Source organism: Mobula hypostoma, chromosome 9 (assembly GCF_963921235.1).
Source record: "Mobula hypostoma chromosome 9, sMobHyp1.1, whole genome shotgun sequence".
Taxonomy (NCBI): domain Eukaryota; kingdom Metazoa; phylum Chordata; class Chondrichthyes; order Myliobatiformes; family Myliobatidae; genus Mobula; species Mobula hypostoma.
In genome coordinates this window covers 85,399,833-85,420,261 of record NC_086105.1, presented here as the reverse complement: position 1 = coordinate 85,420,261, position 20,429 = coordinate 85,399,833, and positions in this window count along the sequence as shown.

Genomic DNA, 20,429 nt, shown 5'->3' with positions numbered 1-20,429 from the left:
TGACAATGGACAATGTCATTCCCCATTCACTGACAACAGACACTGTTATTCCCCACTCACTGACAATGGACACAGTCATTCCCCACTCACTGACAATGGACACTGTCATTCTCCATTCAACGACAATGGACACTGTCATTCCCCATTCACTGACAACAGACACTATCATTCCCCATTCACTGACAATGGACACTGTCATTCCTCGTTCACTAACAATGGACACTGTCATTCCGCATTCAATGACAATGGACACGGTCATTCTCCATTCAATGACAATGGACACTGTCATTCCCCATTCACTGACAATAATCATTCACCATTCACTGACAACAGACACTATCATTCCTCATTCACTGACAGCAGACAATGTCATTCCCTAGTCAATGAGAATGGACACTATCTCTCCCCATTGAAAGACAATGGACACTGTCATTCCCATTCACTAAGAGCAGATACTGTCATTCCCCACTTACAGAGTATGGAAACTGCCATTCCTGATTCACTAACAGCAGAGACAGTCATTCCCCATTTAAAGAAATTGACCCTGTCTTTACCCATTCACTGACAATGGACAATGTCATTCCCCATTCACTGACAATGGACACAGTCATTCCCCACTCACTGACAATGGACACAGTCATTCCCCACTCACTGACAATGGACATTGTCATTACCCATTCACTGACAATAGGCACTTTCATTGACACTGTCGACGGACACTATCATTCCCCAATCACTGATGACGTGAACTGTCATTCCGCATTCACTGACAATGGACACTGTCATTCCGCATTCACTGACAATGGACACTGTCATTCCCCATTCACTGAGAGAAAACACTGTCATTCCCCATTCACTGACAGCAGACATTATCATTCCCCAAACTCTGACAATGGATATTGTCATTCCCCATTCAATAATATTGGACACTGCCATTCCACATTCACTGACAGCAGGCATTGTCATTCCCCATTCACAGACAATGGACACTATCATTCCACATTAACTGAAAGCAGACACTGTCATTCCCCATTCACTGTCAGCAGAGACAGTTATTCCCCATTTACAGAAATTGACCCTGTCTTTACCCATTCACTGATAATGGACAATATCATTCTCCATTCACTGACAGCAGACATTCTCATTCCCCATTCACTGAGAGCAGACACTGTCATTCCCCATTCACTGACAATGGACACTGTCATTCCGCATTCAATGACAATGGACACGGTCATTCTCCATTCAATGACAATGGACACTGTCATTCCCCATTCACTGTGAGTAGACACTGTTATTCCCCATTCAGTGACAATAGACACTGTCATTCCCCATTCACTGACAGCAGACATTATCATTCCCCAAACTCTGACAATGGACATTATCATTCCCCATTCAATAATATTGGACACTGCCATTCCACATTCACTGACAGCAGGCATTGTCATTCCCCATTCACAGACAATGGACACTATCATTCCACATTAACTGAAAGCAGACACATTCATTCCCCATTCACTGACAACAGACACTGTCATTCCCTATTCACTGACAATGGACACTATCATTTACCATTCACTGACAGCAGACACTCTCATTCCCCACTTACAGAATATGGACACTGCCATTCCCGATTCACTGACAGCAGAGACAGTCATTCCCCATTTACAGAAATTGACCCTGTCTTTACCCGTTCACTGACAATGGACAATGTCATTCCCCATTCACTGACAATGGACACTGTCATTCCGCATTCAATGACAATGGACACGGTCATTCTCCATTCAATGACAATGGACACTGTCATTCCCAATTCACTGACAATGAACACTGTCGTTCCCTATTCACTAATAATAGGCACTTTCATTGACCATTCACTGACGACGGACGCTGTCATTCTCCATTCACTGACAGCGGAGACTATCATTCCCCATTCACTGTCGACAGACACTGTCATTCCCTGTTCACTGACAATGGACACTGTCATTCCTCATTCACTGACAATTGACACTGTCATTCCCCATTCACTGACAATGAACACTGTCATTCCCCTTTCACTGACAATGAACACTGTCATTCCCCTTTCACTGACAATGAATCATTCACCTGTTACGTACCCCGTAACTGGGTTGCCAAATCAGCAGAAATGGATCACTCAGTTGGAGTCTGGATTACTAGAACTAAGAAAGTTTTATTAAAGAAACAAGCAACACAGTAATCGAAAGGATAATAAATGCAACAGTTCAGCAATGATAAACACACATGTGCACAGAATTAAGATAACAGGATCAATCAAGCTCTATCGTTGTCTGGGGGTAAATGACCAATTTCAAAGTGACGCAAAGTTCAGTCCAATTTAGTTCAGTTCGCAGTAATCGTTGCCATGGCAATGGACAATGTGGGGGGAAGGAGAGAGAGAACAAGAACGAATGATCATTCAAAACGGCTTCCACACACACACCTGCGATATTGCTCACAAGCAGCTTTCGGGCGAGTCCTTTGTGATGTCACCTGAGGTCACCGACTGTGACCCCTCCTCCAGATGCAGTCGATCCTCTGCAGTGAACCTGGCACCCAAGCAAGGGTGGACACACACCGGGTTCCCGTTGATCGTACCTTTCCACCCTGTGCGCCTATGGCTTCGTTCCGCAACCAGCCTTCCAAACGACTCCCGCCGACTTGCGGGGGGACACCGCTTCCAGGGTCTCGTTACCTCGTGGTGTCGTGTGTCCTTGCCTTAGCGAACCTGTCCCTTTTTATCCCCCTGCTGGGGTATCGCCTGTCCATCACTTCAAGCAGTTCAGTGTTCAAAGGGGGAGCCGATCTTGACAATACCCAGACTGATGGCTCCTTCATTAACGTCTCTAAATGCTGCTTCATTGTGTTCCTTATCTCTCCCTCCCCTGAGGACAGGTGGCAGACCAACTGCTGATGCCACTGGTGCTATCCCAGGCCAGCAAACATCTTAATTTATGTGTATTCTCGTCACACACCATTCACTGACAGCAGACACTGTCATTTCCCACTTACAGAATATTGACACTGTCATTCCCCATTCACTGACAATGGAGACTGTCATTCCGCATTCAATGACAAGGGACACTGTCATTCCCCATTCACTGACAATGGAGACTGTCATTCCGCATTCAATGACAAGGGACACTGTCATTCCCCATTCACTGACAATAGGCACTTTCATTGACCATTCACTGACGACGGACACTATCATGCCCCAATCACTGACGACGGGCAAGGCTCAGTGCTGGGACCCCAGTTGTTTACAATATATATTAATGACTTGGATGAGGGAATTAAATGCAGCATCTCCAAGTTTGCGGATGTCACGAAGCTGGGCGGCAGTGTTAGCTGTGAGGAGGATGCTAAGAGGATGCAGGGTGACTTGGATAGGTTGGGTGAGTGGGCAAATTCATGGCAGATGCAATTTAATGTGGATAAATGTGAAGTTATCCACTTTGGTGGCAAAAATAGGAAAACAGATTATTATCTGAATGGTGGCCAATTAGGAAAAGGGGAGGTGCAACGAGACCTGGGTGTCATTATACACCAGTCATTGAAAGTGGGCATGCAGGTACAGCAGGCGGAGAAAAAGGCAAATGGTATGCTGGCATTTATAGCGAGAGGATTCGAGTACAGGAGCAGGGAGGTACTACTGCAGTTGTACAAGGCCTTGGTGAGACCACACCTGGAGTATTGTGTGCAGTTTTGGTCCCCTAATCTGAGGAAAGACATCCTTGCCATAGAGGGAGTACAAAGAAGGTTCACCAGATTGATTCCTGGGATGGCAGGACTTTCATATGAAGAAAGACTGGATGAACTGGGCTTGTACTCGTTGGAATTTAGAAGATTGAGGGGAGATCTGATTGAAACATATAAAATCCTAAAGGGATTGGACAGGCTAGATGCAGGAAGATTGTTCCCGATGTTGGGGAAGTCCAGAACGAGGGGTCACAGTTTGAGGATAGAGGAGAAGCCTTTTAGGACCGAGATTAGGAAAAACTTCTTCACACAGAGAGTGGTGAATCTGTGGAATTCTCTGCCACAGGAAACAGTTGAGGCCAGTTCATTGGGTATATTTAAGAGGGAGTTAGATATGGCTCTTGTGGCTACGGGGATCAGGGGGTATGGAGGGAAGGATGGTGCAGGGTTCTGAGTTGGATGATCAGCCATGATCATAATAAATGGTGGTGCAGGCTCGAAGGGCCGAATAGCCTACTCCTGCACCTATTTTCTATGTTTCTATGTCATTCCACATTCACTGACAATGGACACTGTCATTCTCCATTCACTGAAAGTAGCGACTGTCATTTCCCATTCTCTGAGAGAAAGCACTGTCATTCCCCATTCATTGACAGCAGACACTGTCATTCCCCATTCACTGATAATGGACACTGTCTTTCCCCATTCACTGTCAACAGACACTGTAATTCCTCATTCACTGACAATGGAAACTGCCATTCCCCATTCAGTGACAACGAACACTTTCATTCCCCATTCACTGACAATGAATCAGTCAGCATTCACTGACAGCAGACACTATCATTCCTCATTCACTGACGGCAGACATTGTCATTCCCCATTCACTGACAATGGACACTGTCATTCTGCAGTCAATGACAATGGACACTGTCATTCTGCTTTCAATAAAAAAGGACAATGTCATTCCCCATTCACTGACAATAGACACTTCCATTGACCATTCACTGACGACGGACACTATAATACCCCAATCAGTGACGACGGGCACTGTCATTCCGCATTCACTGAGAGTAGAGACTGTCATTCCCCATTCTCTGAGAGTAGGCACTGTCATTCCCCATTCACTGACAGCAGACACTGTCTTTCCCCATTCACTGTCAGCAGACACAGTAGTTCCTCATTCACTGACAATGGAAACAGCCATTCCCCATTCAGTGACAACGGACCCTTTCATTCCCCATTCACTGACAATGAATCAGTCACCATTCACTGACAGCAGACATTATCATTCCTCATTCACTGACGGCAGACATTGTCATTCCCCATTCACTGGCAATGGACATTGTCATTCCCCATTCAATAATATTGGACACTGCCAGTCCTCATTCACTGACAGCAGGCATTGTCATTCCCCATTCACAGACAATGGACACAATCATTCCACATTCACTGAAAGCAGACACAGTCATTCCCCATTCACTGACAACGGACACTGTCATTCCTCATTCACTGACAATGGACACTGTCATTCTGCATTCAATAAAAATGGTCACTGTCACTCCACATTCAATGACAATGGACAATGTCATTCCCCATTCAAGGACGATAGACACTGTTGTTCCCCATTCACTGACAATGAATCATTCACCATTCACTACAACAGACACTATCATTCCCCATTCACTGACAATGGACACTATCAACCCCCATTCACTGACAGCAGACACTGTCATTCCCCACTTACAGAATATTGACACTGTCATTCCGGATACACTGACAACAGAGACAGTCATTCCTCATTCAATGACAATGGACACTGTCGTTCCCCATTCATTGACAATGGACACAGTCATTCCCAATCAATGACAATCAACACTGTCATTCCCCATTCACTGAAAATAAGCAGTTTCATTGACCATTCACAGACCACGGACACTATTATTCCCAAATCACTGACGACTGGCACTGTCATTCCCCATTCACTGACAATGAACACTGTCATTGCCCATTCACTGACAGCAGACACTATTATTCCCAAATCACTGACGACTGGCACTGTCATTCCCCATTCACTGACAATGAACACTGTCATTGCCCATTCACTGACAGCAGACAATGTCATTCCGCAGTCAGTGAGAATGGACACTATCATTCCACATTAACTGAAAGCAGACACTGTCAGCCCTCATTCACTGACAACGGACACTGTCATTCCTCATTCACTGACAATGGACACTGTCATTCTGCATTCAATAAAAATAGTCACTGTCATTCCACATTCAATGACAATGGACGATGTCATTCTCCATTCAAGGACGATAGACACTGTTGTTCCCCATTCACTGACAATGAATCATTCACCATTCACTACAACAGACACTATCATTCTCCATTCACTGACAATGGACACTATCATCCCCCGTTCACTGAGAGCAGACACTGTCATTCCCCACTTACAGAATATTGACACTGTCATTCCGGATACACTGACAACAGAGACAGTCATTCCCCATTCATTGACAATGGACACTGTCATTCCCCATTCACTGACAACGGACACTGTCATTCCCCATTCATTGACAATGGACACTGTCATTCCGCATTCAATGGCAATGGATAATGTTATTCCGCATTCACTGACTATGGACACTGTCATTCCCCATTCAATGAGAGCAGACACTGTCATTCCCCTTTCATTCACAGTAGGCACTTTCATTGACCATTCACTGTCGACGGACACTATCATTCCCCATTCTCTGACAACGGGCACTGTCATTCCCCATTCACTGACAACGGACAACGTCTTTCCCCATTCACTGACAACGGAAACTGTTACTCTCCATTCACTGATGGCAGACACTGTCATTGCCCATTCACTGAGAGCAGACACTATCATTCCCCATTCAATAACAACGGGAACGGTCATTCCCCATTTACAGAATATGGACACTGTCATTCCCGATTCACTGACAGCAGAGACAGTCATTCCCCATTTACAGAAATTGACCCTTTCTCTACCCATTCACTGACAATGGACAATGTCATTCCCCATTCACTGACAACAGACACTGTTATTCCCCACTCACTGACAATGGACACAGTCATTCCCCACTCACTGACAATGGACACTGTCATTCTCCATTCAACGACAATGGACACTGTCATTCCCCATTCACTGACAACAGACACTATCATTCCCCATTCACTGACAATGGACACTGTCATTCCTCGTTCACTAACAATGGACACTGTCATTCCGCATTCAATGACAATGGACACGGTCATTCTCCATTCAATGACAATGGACACTGTCATTCCCCATTCACTGACAATAATCATTCACCATTCACTGACAACAGACACTATCATTCCTCATTCACTGACAGCAGACAATGTCATTCCCTAGTCAATGAGAATGGACACTATCTCTCCCCATTGAAAGACAATGGACACTATCATTCCCATTCACTAAGAGCAGATACTGTCATTCCCCACTTACAGAGTATGGAAACTGCCATTCCTGATTCACTAACAGCAGAGACAGTCATTCCCCATTTAAAGAAATTGACCCTGTCTTTACCCATTCACTGACAATGGACAATGTCATTCCCCATTCACTGACAATGGACACAGTCATTCCCCACTCACTGACAATGGACACAGTCATTCCCCACTCACTGACAATGGACATTGTCATTACCCATTCACTGACAATAGGCACTTTCATTGACACTGTCGACGGACACTATCATTCCCCAATCACTGATGACGTGAACTGTCATTCCGCATTCACTGACAATGGACACTGTCATTCCGCATTCACTGACAATGGACACTGTCATTCCCCATTCACTGAGAGAAAACACTGTCATTCCCCATTCACTGACAGCAGACATTATCATTCCCCAAACTCTGACAATGGATATTGTCATTCCCCATTCAATAATATTGGACACTGCCATTCCACATTCACTGACAGCAGGCATTGTCATTCCCCATTCACAGACAATGGACACTATCATTCCACATTAACTGAAAGCAGACACTGTCATTCCCCATTCACTGTCAGCAGAGACAGTTATTCCCCATTTACAGAAATTGACCCTGTCTTTACCCATTCACTGATAATGGACAATATCATTCTCCATTCACTGACAGCAGACATTCTCATTCCCCATTCACTGAGAGCAGACACTGTCATTCCCCATTCACTGACAATGGACACTGTCATTCCGCATTCAATGACAATGGACACGGTCATTCTCCATTCAATGACAATGGACACTGTCATTCCCCATTCACTGTGAGTAGACACTGTTATTCCCCATTCAGTGACAATAGACACTGTCATTCCCCATTCACTGACAGCAGACATTATCATTCCCCAAACTCTGACAATGGACATTATCATTCCCCATTCAATAATATTGGACACTGACATTCCACATTCACTGACAGCAGGCATTGTCATTCCCCATTCACAGACAATGGACACTATCATTCCACATTAACTGAAAGCAGACACATTCATTCCCCATTCACTGACAACAGACACTGTCATTCCCTATTCACTGACAATGGACACTATCATTTACCATTCACTGACAGCAGACACTCTCATTCCCCACTTACAGAATATGGACACTGCCATTCCCGATTCACTGACAGCAGAGACAGTCATTCCCCATTTACAGAAATTGACCCTGTCTTTACCCGTTCACTGACAATGGACAATGTCATTCCCCATTCACTGACAATGGACACTGTCATTCCGCATTCAATGACAATGGACACGGTCATTCTCCATTCAATGACAATGGACACTGTCATTCCCAATTCACTGACAATGAACACTGTCGTTCCCTATTCACTAATAATAGGCACTTTCATTGACCATTCACTGACGACGGACGCTGTCATTCTCCATTCACTGACAGCGGAGACTATCATTCCCCATTCACTGTCGACAGACACTGTCATTCCCTGTTCACTGACAATGGACACTGTCATTCCTCATTCACTGACAATTGACACTGTCATTCCCCATTCACTGACAATGAACACTGTCATTCCCCTTTCACTGACAATGAACACTGTCATTCCCCTTTCACTGACAATGAATCATTCACCTGTTACGTACCCCGTAACTGGGTTGCCAAATCAGCAGAAATGGATCACTCAGTTGGAGTCTGGATTACTAGAACTAAGAAAGTTTTATTAAAGAAACAAGCAACACAGTAATCGAAAGGATAATAAATGCAACAGTTCAGCAATGATAAACACACATGTGCACAGAATTAAGATAACAGGATCAATCAAGCTCTATCGTTGTCTGGGGGTAAATGACCAATTTCAAAGTGACGCAAAGTTCAGTCCAATTTAGTTCAGTTCGCAGTAATCGTTGCCATGGCAATGGACAATGTGGGGGGAAGGAGAGAGAGAACAAGAACGAATGATCATTCAAAACGGCTTCCACACACACACCTGCGATATTGCTCACAAGCAGCTTTCGGGCGAGTCCTTTGTGATGTCACCTGAGGTCACCGACTGTGACCCCTCCTCCAGATGCAGTCGATCCTCTGCAGTGAACCTGGCACCCAAGCAAGGGTGGACACACACCGGGTTCCCGTTGATCGTACCTTTCCACCCTGTGCGCCTATGGCTTCGTTCCGCAACCAGCCTTCCAAACGACTCCCGCCGACTTGCGGGGGGACACCGCTTCCAGGGTCTCGTTACCTCGTGGTGTCGTGTGTCCTTGCCTTAGCGAACCTGTCCCTTTTTATCCCCCTGCTGGGGTATCGCCTGTCCATCACTTCAAGCAGTTCAGTGTTCAAAGGGGGAGCCGATCTTGACAATACCCAGACTGATGGCTCCTTCATTAACGTCTCTAAATGCTGCTTCATTGTGTTCCTTATCTCTCCCTCCCCTGAGGACAGGTGGCAGACCAACTGCTGATGCCACTGGTGCTATCCCAGGCCAGCAAACATCTTAATTTATGTGTATTCTCGTCACACACCATTCACTGACAGCAGACACTGTCATTTCCCACTTACAGAATATTGACACTGTCATTCCCCATTCACTGACAATGGAGACTGTCATTCCGCATTCAATGACAAGGGACACTGTCATTCCCCATTCACTGACAATGGAGACTGTCATTCCGCATTCAATGACAAGGGACACTGTCATTCCCCATTCACTGACAATAGGCACTTTCATTGACCATTCACTGACGACGGACACTATCATGCCCCAATCACTGACGACGGGCAAGGCTCAGTGCTGGGACCCCAGTTGTTTACAATATATATTAATGACTTGGATGAGGGAATTAAATGCAGCATCTCCAAGTTTGCGGATGTCACGAAGCTGGGCGGCAGTGTTAGCTGTGAGGAGGATGCTAAGAGGATGCAGGGTGACTTGGATAGGTTGGGTGAGTGGGCAAATTCATGGCAGATGCAATTTAATGTGGATAAATGTGAAGTTATCCACTTTGGTGGCAAAAATAGGAAAACAGATTATTATCTGAATGGTGGCCAATTAGGAAAAGGGGAGGTGCAACGAGACCTGGGTGTCATTATACACCAGTCATTGAAAGTGGGCATGCAGGTACAGCAGGCGGAGAAAAAGGCAAATGGTATGCTGGCATTTATAGCGAGAGGATTCGAGTACAGGAGCAGGGAGGTACTACTGCAGTTGTACAAGGCCTTGGTGAGACCACACCTGGAGTATTGTGTGCAGTTTTGGTCCCCTAATCTGAGGAAAGACATCCTTGCCATAGAGGGAGTACAAAGAAGGTTCACCAGATTGATTCCTGGGATGGCAGGACTTTCATATGAAGAAAGACTGGATGAACTGGGCTTGTACTCGTTGGAATTTAGAAGATTGAGGGGAGATCTGATTGAAACATATAAAATCCTAAAGGGATTGGACAGGCTAGATGCAGGAAGATTGTTCCCGATGTTGGGGAAGTCCAGAACGAGGGGTCACAGTTTGAGGATAGAGGAGAAGCCTTTTAGGACCGAGATTAGGAAAAACTTCTTCACACAGAGAGTGGTGAATCTGTGGAATTCTCTGCCACAGGAAACAGTTGAGGCCAGTTCATTGGGTATATTTAAGAGGGAGTTAGATATGGCTCTTGTGGCTACGGGGATCAGGGGGTATGGAGGGAAGGATGGTGCAGGGTTCTGAGTTGGATGATCAGCCATGATCATAATAAATGGTGGTGCAGGCTCGAAGGGCCGAATAGCCTACTCCTGCACCTATTTTCTATGTTTCTATGTCATTCCACATTCACTGACAATGGACACTGTCATTCTCCATTCACTGAAAGTAGCGACTGTCATTTCCCATTCTCTGAGAGAAAGCACTGTCATTCCCCATTCATTGACAGCAGACACTGTCATTCCCCATTCACTGATAATGGACACTGTCTTTCCCCATTCACTGTCAACAGACACTGTAATTCCTCATTCACTGACAATGGAAACTGCCATTCCCCATTCAGTGACAACGAACACTTTCATTCCCCATTCACTGACAATGAATCAGTCAGCATTCACTGACAGCAGACACTATCATTCCTCATTCACTGACGGCAGACATTGTCATTCCCCATTCACTGACAATGGACACTGTCATTCTGCAGTCAATGACAATGGACACTGTCATTCTGCTTTCAATAAAAAAGGACAATGTCATTCCCCATTCACTGACAATAGACACTTCCATTGACCATTCACTGACGACGGACACTATAATACCCCAATCAGTGACGACGGGCACTGTCATTCCGCATTCACTGAGAGTAGAGACTGTCATTCCCCATTCTCTGAGAGTAGGCACTGTCATTCCCCATTCACTGACAGCAGACACTGTCTTTCCCCATTCACTGTCAGCAGACACAGTAGTTCCTCATTCACTGACAATGGAAACAGCCATTCCCCATTCAGTGACAACGGACCCTTTCATTCCCCATTCACTGACAATGAATCAGTCACCATTCACTGACAGCAGACATTATCATTCCTCATTCACTGACGGCAGACATTGTCATTCCCCATTCACTGGCAATGGACATTGTCATTCCCCATTCAATAATATTGGACACTGCCAGTCCTCATTCACTGACAGCAGGCATTGTCATTCCCCATTCACAGACAATGGACACAATCATTCCACATTAACTGAAAGCAGACACAGTCATTCCCCATTCACTGACAACGGACACTGTCATTCCTCATTCACTGACAATGGACACTGTCATTCTGCATTCAATAAAAATGGTCACTGTCACTCCACATTCAATGACAATGGACAATGTCATTCCCCATTCAAGGACGATAGACACTGTTGTTCCCCATTCACTGACAATGAATCATTCACCATTCACTACAACAGACACTATCATTCCCCATTCACTGACAATGGACACTATCAACCCCCATTCACTGACAGCAGACACTGTCATTCCCCACTTACAGAATATTGACACTGTCATTCCGGATACACTGACAACAGAGACAGTCATTCCTCATTCAATGACAATGGACACTGTCGTTCCCCATTCATTGACAATGGACACAGTCATTCCCAATCAATGACAATCAACACTGTCATTCCCCATTCACTGAAAATAAGCAGTTTCATTGACCATTCACAGACCACGGACACTATTATTCCCAAATCACTGACGACTGGCACTGTCATTCCCCATTCACTGACAATGAACACTGTCATTGCCCATTCACTGACAGCAGACAATGTCATTCCGCAGTCAGTGAGAATGGACACTATCATTCCACATTAACTGAAAGCAGACACTGTCAGCCCTCATTCACTGACAACGGACACTGTCATTCCTCATTCACTGACAATGGACACTGTCATTCTGCATTCAATAAAAATAGTCACTGTCATTCCACATTCAATGACAATGGACGATGTCATTCTCCATTCAAGGACGATAGACACTGTTGTTCCCCATTCACTGACAATGAATCATTCACCATTCACTACAACAGACACTATCATTCTCCATTCACTGACAATGGACACTATCATCCCCCGTTCACTGAGAGCAGACACTGTCATTCCCCACTTACAGAATATTGACACTGTCATTCCGGATACACTGACAACAGAGACAGTCATTCCCCATTCATTGACAATGGACACTGTCATTCCCCATTCACTGACAACGGACACTGTCATTCCCCATTCATTGACAATGGACACTGTCATTCCGCATTCAATGGCAATGGATAATGTTATTCCGCATTCACTGACTATGGACACTGTCATTCCCCATTCAATGAGAGCAGACACTGTCATTCCCCTTTCATTCACAGTAGGCACTTTCATTGACCATTCACTGTCGACGGACACTATCATTCCCCATTCTCTGACAACGGGCACTGTCATTCCCCATTCACTGACAACGGACAACGTCTTTCCCCATTCACTGACAACGGAAACTGTTACTCTCCATTCACTGATGGCAGACACTGTCATTGCCCATTCACTGAGAGCAGACACTATCATTCCCCATTCAATAACAACGGGAACGGTCATTCCCCATTTACAGAATATGGACACTGTCATTCCCGATTCACTGACAGCAGAGACAGTCATTCCCCATTTACAGAAATTGACCCTTTCTCTACCCATTCACTGACAATGGACAATGTCATTCCTCATTCACTGACAGGAGACGTTCTCATTCCCCATCACTGACAGCAGACACTGTCATTCCCCATTCACTGACAATGGACACTAACATTCCGCATTCAATGACAATGGAAACTGTCATTCTCCATTCAATGACAATGGACACTGTCATTCCCCGTTCACTGACAATCAACACTGTCATTCCCCAATCACTGACAATAGGCACTTTCATTGACGATTCACTGACGACAGACACTATCATTCCCCAATCACTGACGAAGGACACTATCATTCCGTATTCAATGACAGTGGATACTGTCATTCCCCATTCACTGAGATCAGACACTGTCATTCCCCATTCACTGAAAATGGACACTGTCATTCCCCATTCACTGACAATAGACACTGTCATTCCCCATTCACTGACAATAGACACTGTCATTCCCCATTCACTGAAAATGGATACTGTCATTCCTCATTCACTGACAGCAGACAAGTCATTCCCCAGTCAGTGAGAATAGACACTATCTTTCCCCATTCAAAGACAACGGGCACTCTCATTCCCTATTCACTGAGAGCAGACACTGTCATTCCCCAGTTACAGAATATGGACACTGTCATTCCCGATTCACTGACAGCAGAGACAGTCATTGCCCATTTACAGAAATTGACCCTGTCTTTACCTATTCACTGACAGCAGACATGTCATTTCTCATTCACTGACAGTAGACCCTGTTATTCTCCATTCACTGACAGTGGACACTGTCAGTTCACATTCAATGACAATGGACACAGTCATTCACCATTCACTGACAATGAACACTGTCATTGCCCATTCACTGACAGCAGACACTGTCATTCACCATTCACTGACAATCAACACTGTCATTGCCCATTCACTGACAGCAGACACTGTCATTCCCCAGTCACTGACAATGGACACTATCATTCAATGAAAATAGACACTGTTATTCCCCTTTCACTGATAACGCAGACTGTCATTCACCATGCACTTACAATGAATCATTGACAATTCACTGACAACAGACACTGTCATTCCTCATTCACACACAGCAGACATTGTCATTCTCCATTCACTGACAATTGACAGAGTCATTCTACGTTCACTCACAACGAATACTGTCATTCCTCATTCAATAACAGCAGACAATGTCATTCCCCAGTCAGTGAGAATGGACACTATCATTCCACATTAACTGAAAGCAGACACTGTCAGCCCTCATTCACTGTCAACAGATACATCATGCCACTTTAATAACGGCAGATACTGTCATTCCCCATTCACTGAAAATACGCAGTTTCATTGACCATTCACAGACCACGGACACTATCATTCCCAAATCACTGACGACTGGCACTGTCATTCCCCATTCACTGACAATGAACACTGTCATTGCCCATTCACTGACAGCAGACAATGTCATTCCGCAGTCAGTGAGAATGGACACTATTATTCCACATTAACTGAAAGCAGACACTGTCATTCCCCATTCACTGACAACGGACACTGTCATTCCCCATTCACTGACAGCAGACACTGTCATTCCCCATTCACTGAAAATGGACACTGTCATTCCTCATTCACTGACAGCAGACAATGTCATTCCCCAGCCACTGAGAATGGACACTATCTTTCCCCATTCAAAGGCAATGGGCACTGTCATTCCCGATTCACTGAGAGCAGACACTGTCATTCCCCACTTACAGAATATGGACACTGTCATTCCTGATTCACTGACAGCAGAGACAGTCATTCCCCATTTACAGAAATTGACCCTGTCTTTACACATTCACTGACAATGGACAATGTCATTCCCTATTCACTGACAACAGACACTATCATTCCCCATTCACTGTCGGCAGACCCAGTCATTCCCCATTCACTGACAATGGACACTGTCATTCCCCATTCAATCAGAGCAGACACTGTCATTCCCCTTTCATTGACAATAGACACTTTCATTGACCATTCACTGACGACGGACACTATCATTCCCCATTCTCTGACAATGGGCACTGTCATTCCATATTCACTGTCAACTGAAACTGTTATTCCTCATTCACTGACAGCAGACAATGTCACTCCCCAGTCAGTGAGAATGGACACTATCTTTCCCCGTTCAAAGACAATGGACACTGTCATTCCCATTCACTGAGAGCAGATACTGTCATACCCCACTTACAGAATATGGGCACTGTCATTCCCAATTCACTAACAGCAGAGACAGTCATTCCCCACTTACAGGAATTGACCCTGTCTTTACCCATTCACTGACAATCGACAATGTCATTCCCTATTCACCAGCAACAGACACTATCATTCCCCATTCACTGACAATGGACACTGTTATTCTCCATTCACTGACAGCAGCCACTGTCATTCCCCATTCACTGACAATGGACACAGTCATTCCCCATTCAATGGTAATGAACACTGTCATTACCCATTCACTGAAAATACGCACTTTCATCAACCATTCACTGACGACGGACACTATCATTCCCCAATCACAGACGACCGGCACTGTCATTCCCCATTCACTGACAACGGACACTGTCATTCCCCATTCACTGACAATGAACACTGCCATTGCCCATTCACTGACAACGGACACTGTCATTCCTCATTCACTGACAACAGACACAACATTCCACATTTGCTAACAGCCGACACTGTCATTCCTCATTCACTGACAATGAACACTGTCATTGCCCATTCACTGACGGCAGACAATGTCATTCCGCAGTCAGTGAGAACGGACACTATTATTCCACATTAACTGAAAGCAGACACTGTCAGCCCTCATTCACTGTCAACAGACACATCATTCCACTTTAATAACGGCAGATACTGTCATTCCCCATTCACTGAAAATACGCAGTTTCATTGACCATTCACAGACCACGGACACTATCATTCCCAAATCACTGACGACTGGCACTGTCATTCCCCATTCACTGACAATGAACACTGTCATTGCCCATTCACTGACAGCAGACAATGTCATTCCGCAGTCAGTGAGAATGGACACTATCATTCCACATTAACTGAAAGCAGACACTGTCAGCCCTCATTCACTGACAACAGACACATCATTCCACATTTACTAACAGCAGACAATGTCATTCCGCAGTCAGTGAGAATGGACACTATCATTCCACATTAACTGAAAGCCAGACACTGTCAGCCCTCATTCACTGACAACAGACACATCATTCCACATTTACTAACAGCAGACACTGTCATTCCCCATTCACTGACAACGGACACTGTCATTCCTCATTCACTGACAACAGACACAACATTCCACATTTGCTAACAGCCGGCGCTATCATTCCTCATTCACTGACAGCAGACAATTTCATTCCGTAGTCAGTGAGAATAGACACTATCTTTCCCCATTCAAAGACAATGGGCACTGTCATTCCCGATTCACAGAGAGCAGAGACAGCCATTCGCCATTTCCAGAAATTAACCCTGTCTTTACACATTCACTGACAATGGACAATGTCATTCCCCATTACCTGACAATGCAGACTGTCATTCATCATTCACTGACAATGAATCATTCATAATTCACTGACAACAGACAATATCATTCCCCATTCACTGAAAATGGACACTGTCATTCCTCAATCACTGTCATTCCTCATTCATGACATCACTGACAATAACACTGTCATTCCCATTCACTGACAGCAGACAATGTCATTCCCAGTCACTGACAATGGACACTGTCATTCCCCATTCACTGACAATCAACACTGTCATTGCCCATTCACTGACAGCAGACAATGTCATTCCGCAGTCAGTGAGAACGGACACTATTATTCCACATTAACTGAAAGCAGACACTGTCAGCCCTCATTCACTGTCAACAGACACATCATTCCACTTTAATAACGGCAGATACTGTCATTCCCCATTCACTGAAAATACGCAGTTTCATTGACCATTCACAGACCACGGACACTATCATTCCCAAATCACTGACGACTGGCACTGTCATTCCCCATTCACTGACAATGAACACTGTCATTGCCCATTCACTGACAGCAGACAATGTCATTCCGCAGTCAGTGAGAATGGACACTATCATTCCACATTAACTGAAAGCCAGACACTGTCAGCCCTCATTCACTGACAACAGACACATCATTCCACATTTACTAACAGCAGACACTGTCATTCCCCATTCACTGACAACGGACACTGTCATTCCTCATTCACTGACAACAGACACAACATTCCACATTTGCTAACAGCCGGCGCTATCATTCCTCATTCACTGACAGCAGACAATTTCATTCCGTAGTCAGTGAGAATAGACACTATCTTTCCCCATTCAAAGACAATGGGCACTGTCATTCCCGATTCACAGAGAGCAGAGACAGCCATTCGCCATTTCCAGAAATTAACCCTGTCTTTACACATTCACTGACAATGGACAATGTCATTCCCCATTACCTGACAATGCAGACTGTCATTCATCATTCACTGACAATGAATCATTCATAATTCACTGACAACAGACAATATCATTCCCCATTCACTGAAAATGGACACTGTCATTCCTCATTCACTGACAATGAACACTGTCATTGCCCATTCACTGACAGCAGACAATGTCATTCCCCAGTCACTGACAATGGACACTGTCATTCCCCATTCACTGACAATCAACACTGTCATTGCCCATTCACTGACAGCAGACAATGTCATTCCGCAGTCAGTGAGAATGGACACTATTATTCCACATTAACTGAAAGCAGACACTGTCAGCCCTCATTCGCTGTCAACAGACACATCATTCCACTTTAATAACGGCAGATACTGTCATTCCCCATTCACTGAAAATACGCAGTTTCATTGACCATTCACAGACCACGGACACTATCATTCCCAAATCACTGACGACTGGCACTGTCATTCCCCATTCACTGACAATGAACACTGTCATTGCCCATTCACTGACAGCAGACAATGTCATTCCGCAGTCAGTGAGAATGGACACTATTATTCCACATTAACTGAAAGCAGACACTGTCAGCCCTCATTCGCTGTCAACAGACACATCATTCCACTTTAATAACGGCAGATACTGTCATTCCCCATTCACTGAAAATACGCAGTTTCATTGACCATTCACAGACCACGGACACTATCATTCCCAAATCACTGACGACTGGCACTGTCATTCCCCATTCACTGACAATGAACACTGTCATTGCCCATTCACTGACAGCAGACAATGTCATTCCGCAGTCAGTGAGAATGGACACTATCATTCCACATTAACTGAAAGCAGACACTGTCAGCCCTCATTCACTGACAACAGACACATCATTCCACATTTACTAACAGCAGACACTGTCATTCCCCATTCACTGACAACGGACACTGTCATTCCTCATTCACTGACAACGGACACAACATTCCACATTTGCTGACAGCCGATGCTGTCATTCCTCATTCACTGACAGCAGACAATTTCATTCCGTAGTCAGTGAGAATAGACACTATCTTTCCCCATTCAAAGACAATGGGCACTGTCATTCCCGATTCACAGAGAGCAGAGACAGCCATTCGCCATTTCCAGAAATTAACCCTGTCTTTACACATTCACTGACAATGGACAATGTCATTCCCCATTCCCTGACAATGCAGACTGTCATTCATCATTCACTGACAATGAATCATTCACAATTCACTGACAACAGACAATATCATTCCCCATTCACTGAAAATGGACACTGTCATTCCTCATTCACTGACAATGAACACTGTCATTGCCCATTCACTGACAGCAGACAATGTCATTCCGCAGTCAGTGAGAATGGACACTATTATTCCACATTAACTGAAAGCAGACACTGTCAGCCCTCATTCGCTGTCAACAGACACATCATTCCACTTTAATAACGGCAGATATTGTCATTCCCCATTCACTGACAATGAACACTGTCATTGCCCATTCACTGACAGCAGACAATGTCATTCCGCAGTTAGTGAGAATGGACACTATTATTCCACATTAACTGAAAGCAGACACAGTCATTCCCCATTCACTGACAACGGACACTGTCATTCCCCATTCACTGACAACGGACACTGTCATTCCTCATTCACTGACAACGGACACTGTCATTCCTCATTCACCGACAATGGACACTGTCATTCTGCATTCAAGGACGATAGACACTGTTGCTCCCCATTCACTGACAATGAATCATTCACCATTCACTGACAATAGACACTGTCATTCCTCATTCACTGACAGCAGACATGGTCATTCCTTATTCACTGACATTGGACACTGCCATTCCATATTTGGTGACAACAGACACTGTCATTTCCCATTCACTAACAGCAGACATTGTCATTCTCCATACACTGATAGCAGACACTGTCATTCCCCATTCAATGACAATGGACAGTGTCATTCACCATTCACTGACAACAGAAACTGGCATCCCCCTTTCACTGACAGTGGACACTGTCATTCCCCATTCAATGGCAACAGAAACTGTCACTCCCCATTCACTGAGAATGAATCATTCCCCATTCACTGACAACAGACACTGACATTCCCCATTCACTGGCAATGGACACTGTCATTCCCCATTCACTGACAACAGACACTGTCATTCCCCATTCACTGGCAATGGACACTGTCATTCCCCATTCACTGACAACAGACACTGTCATTCCCCATTCACTGACAACAGACACTGACATTCCCCATTCACTGGCAATGGACACTGTCATTCCCCATTCACTGAGAATGAATCATTCACCATTCACTGACAACAGAAACTGTCATTCCCCATTCACTGACAACAGACACTGTCATTCCTCATTCACTGACAGCGGTCACTGTTATTCCCCATTCACTGAAAGCAGACACTTTCATTCCCAATTCACTTTCAACGGACACAATCAATCCCCATTCACTGAAAATGCACACTATTAGTCTCCATTAACTGAGAGCAGATACCTTCATTCCCTATTCACTGACAAT